General features: G+C 37.7%; 1 pseudogene; it reads left to right on the top strand.

Annotated features, from left to right (window-relative positions):
• The first annotated feature begins 215 nt into the window (after window positions 1–215).
• Window positions 216–3262, top strand: LOC114035232 (annotated as a pseudogene).
• The last annotated feature ends 1422 nt before the right edge of the window (window positions 3263–4684 follow it).

The following is a 4684-nucleotide window of genomic DNA, read 5'->3' as shown; positions in this document are numbered from 1 at the left end:
CAGCTGTACCACCTGCTCACTGAATTAGAAAAAGTAATGAATAACTTTCCTAAAGGAGCAATATCCATCTATATATGCATAGGAATGAGGCAGAAGTAGTATTTTGAGCCTCTAGTATGGACTGGAATCTCAAAGTATGATAGTCAAATAGCTTTCCTGGTTCCCTCCGTTTTTATTTTTTTTCTGCCTAAAGTTTTCTTTTTAAGATGAATAGAATGCTTCCAAAAATCCTCTGTCTTGAGATTGTGTTTCTCTCTGTGACCACAGTAGGGACTCTAGCAAACTTCTTCCTCTTTACCTCTTACATGTTAAATGTCATTGCTGGCCACAAGATAAGTTCTTTAACCCTTATTTTCACCCAGCTGACCTTGGCAAACTCTGTTATGCTCATTAGCAAGGGAGTCCCACAAACATTGCAGGGTTTAGGGTGGAACAATTTTCTGGATGATGTTGGATGTAAAATTGTATTTTACTTTCGCAAAGTGAGTCAAGGGCTTTCAGTTTCCCTGACTTGCCTCGTGTGTACATTCTAGGCCATCATCATCAGCCCCAGCAATTCCAGGTGGGCAGAATTCAAAGTCAGACATATACAACATATCACCCCCTACTGTCTCTTTTCCTGGATCCTCAATCTGCTGATAGAAATTCCTGTTCCAGTAAGTGTAAGAGGCCCAAGGAGCAGTAGCAACTTTACAAATACATTTGATACTGTGTTTTGTACTTCAGAATATATTATGAATGTTTATTTAATAATGTCCACTTTCAGAAATATGCTTTGTCTTGGGCTCATGGTCTTGGCCAGCGGCTACATGGTGCTTCTCCTACACAAACACCACTAGCATGTCCAGAAAATTCGAAGCACCAAACTCTCACCCAGAAAGCACCCAGAGATCAGAGCCACCCAAACCATTCTTTTCCTCATGAGCACATTTGTCAGCTTTTATGCACTCGACTTGATTTTTACTCTTTTTCTCAGTTATTTTAACCAAAAGTCTCCCTAGATGTTGTCTACATCTATCTTTCTGTCACTGTGTTATCCAACCATCAGTCCCTTTCTGTTGATCCACAGAGTCTGCAGGCCTACTTGTAACATCTAAGCCAAGTAACATCCCTTTGTCACACTGGTCTCAACTATGAAGATGGAGTCATAAGTAGAATGTTTCCCCCTCTTTCTGTCCCTTTACCTGCCTCCTAAATATTCTTGAAACCTCTGAGACAAAGAGACTTCTAATCTGGAAAAATCAAATAAGAGAAAAATCTCATGACATCAGAGTCACAGCAGAGCTCAAATAGACCACATAGAGACTATAGCACAACTCATATACAAAGAAGGACATCTTCAAAGAATAAACAGAAGAACTGTAATTCTTCTTCCACATGATACTCCCTTCAAATATTTGAGCATGACTGTCAAGTTTCTACTTCATCTTCTTTTCTCCAATTTTAATATCTTCCTTCTCTTCAAGTGATCCTAATACGGTCAGGAGGGTCCTTACTATTCTGGTTGCCTTCTTCCCATTGTTCTTTAGCTTTTCAAGCACCTAACACAGTAGTCTACATGTGGTTTGAGAAATGCAGGTATTAACAACTTTATCAAACCTACCTTGTTCTTCATACTCTGCTTCTTATGCTGCACTCTGAGAATGAATTATCTTTGCTGGCTACCACCTCAGGTAAGTGATTCATTTTGAACTTTTAAGCCATGAAAAAACTCAGCTTTTATTTCCATCAACTGCTGTCCAACCACATGGACTAAAAGAAATGTAAATCAAAAGAACATTGATGTTTCACCCATAAAATTGCAAAAGATAACAAAAGATGACCATAGTCATTGCTGGAGGGTTTTTGGAAAAATGGGCACACTAATTCATTGTTGGTGAAGATTTGAACTGGTACAACCATTCTGGAAATCAGTTTGGAACTATGTAAATAAAGTGACTAAAATAGCCAGAGATTTCAAGGGTAGATATATAAATCAATAAGGTCAAAGACAAAAAAAAAGACAAAATACTGGCAAAAATATTTATAACTGTACATTTCTTGGCAATAAACTGGAAAAAAGTAAAGAGAACAACAATCACAAAACAATCAAAACTGAATTTTGAGAAATTATAAGGCACAAATTTGTCCCCAAAGAGGATGAATGAGAAGATTCCTTTCTTGCTCCTTTGTAAAGATTGGAGTCCATTCATGTGGAGCAATGCAAAAAATATAAGATTTATTAATATGTTATTGAGTGTTGCTTATTTTGTTAAAATCTTCTTCCAGCAAAGAGATTCTGTCATTCTAGAAACATTACTTCAGACTCAATGATATTGAATAAGCAATACATCATAATGTGAAAAGATTACAAGCACAAATGTGTTAATTTCACAATTTTTGAGATACTATCTTTCAGAAAAGGTAAGCATACAGGAAACAGGTAACCAGGAAACATGAATGAAGTAAACATTTATTATTAGAAGTGTGGACTCCATATGTGTAGAGATGGGCTCATATGTGGTGAAAACGCTGTTATTGTGTGTGCCTCAAAAAGAGGTAGATTAGATGTTTTTAGACTCTTCTTCCCCCACCCTTCTCTAAGAAGGATTTTTATTTATTGCCAGGAGGATAAGCAGGACGTTGGGTCCAGAGACCATTCTGTTTTCCTCAGAGAGAGAGAGAGTGGGTACTAGATGGCAATGACATCTATCTGCCCCTTTAAATATTATTTGTCTAGGGGATATGATCAGGCAACATCTAACTTTTGATCACTTAGTCACATTGAGAAAGATGGCCACAAGCCCTGTATCTGAGGGTTGACCCCTTCCCCACCTGTTATCACTTCCACAATGAGTGTACACAGCAAATAGCAAAGAAACTCATTCATCTAAAATAGAGCAAAGCAGATATCAGACAATTTATTTAGGAGAATATGAACCAGACAATACAGAGTGAAGGAGCTCTCCCATTGGGATTAATGTAACTGAGATCAACTGAGATCAACTGAGAGAGAAGGTCCTGGATCTCATCCAAGAAAGAAACTCTCCACAGACTCTAGAGTAGCAAGCTAGGAATAGGGACATGATGGAGACAGCCTGTACCTCTCATGTCTTCCCAAAGTCTTTTCCATCAGCAACCTGAAGTGTGGTTGGCCTATTCCATCTTCTCTCTCAAAGCTGGAATCTATCTCAATGCTATCCTTGAAGACTCACACTTTGAGAGCTCCAATGCGAGAAGCCCATTTGAAGAGTCCCCAGAGTGGGTCCTGGCTGAGGTCTAAAGCTCTCTCTAACTCTCACTAACTCAACCTTGCACTTCAAGCAGGACAGGATTTTCACTACCACCAACAAGGAGAGAGTCACTTATTAATGGCAAAGGCACATAATGATATATTATCATGCTGATCCATGCGCTCTGCTCCTGGGTATCACATATCTGTTATCCAAGAGACATTAACTCACCTTTTATGGTTAAAATATCATCTCATATTTGAGTTTCTTTTCAACAGTCCATTAAATTATCTTTGTCACTGAGTTTTTATTTACAGAGTTGTTCTGGTAGGTTGCAACAAAAGCCAAAACTATACTTGTTATGCCCATCTATCATTTTGTGTGTCCTGCTTCTTGATGATTTGAGATTGTCATGGACTAGGTTTAAACTGTTCAACTGCTGCAGTTTCAAAATAGAAACTAAATGAGATACTGAGAAACTATTGGACATTTATCACAAGGACATTTCTGTACTTAGCCAGTACAGAAAAAGGATATTTAGTAAGGACGCAATAAATAAACAGCACTTTATTGAGTACTCACTATATAAGGCTGTGGTAAGTTCTTAGGATGCAAAGAAAAGACAAAAAAATTCTTGTTTGCAGGGTGCTTACATTAATTCATTTGATCTCCTCATCTTTGCTCATTTGCAGAACATGCTGGCTAGCTGATCAGAAGTCTGATGAAGGAACTAACTGCTTATGCACTGACTTTTTACTTGGGTCACCAGGAAGCTAGGTCTGAAGTATTCTCCTCAGTTCACTAGGATAATTAAGTCTCAATGTGAATTTTATAATCATTTAAGGAAAAACTGGCCCAGCCTGCATGGGACAGAGTCTGGGACAATGGGATGGGGAGAAACTGTAGAATATTGGTCATTTGACATATATCTTTGGTCCCAGATAACTTTCTGACATGAGACTAGAAAATTCCTTCTAATTCCTATTAAATAATGAATTATGAGTCTGTATTCCCCAAACCCTCCTCCCTATTTTATCTACATAAAAGGAGCAATGGGAGCCATATGGAGAATAAAACTCCAAGGGATAAAATCCCTCCCAGGACATTATATGATGGACATACATAGGAAACCAGGGGAAGAAGCAAAACCAAGGGAAGTTGGCAATGCCAGGGGAAATTTTCTCTCTCTCAATGCTTACAAGAATAAAATACAGAAAGAGGAGATCAATGAATTGGGCATACAACTAAAAGAACTCGAAAAAGAACAAATAAAAAATCCCCAATTAAATAGTAAATTTGAAATTCTGAAAACCAAAGATCAATAAAATTGAAATTAAGAAAATTATTGAACTAATGAATAAAACTATAAGATGGTTTTATGGTTTTTTTTTTTTTGTTTAAGGCAATTGGGGTTAAGTGACTTGCCCAAGGTCACACAGCTAGTACATGTCAAGTGTTTGGTCTGAGGCCAG

Source organism: Vombatus ursinus, unplaced genomic scaffold, assembly GCF_900497805.2.
Source record: "Vombatus ursinus unplaced genomic scaffold, bare-nosed wombat genome assembly UNPS02009173.1, whole genome shotgun sequence".
NCBI lineage: Eukaryota > Metazoa > Chordata > Mammalia > Diprotodontia > Vombatidae > Vombatus > Vombatus ursinus.
Note: the sequence above shows the minus strand (reverse complement) of the source record. Positions and strands in the feature narration are given on the sequence as shown.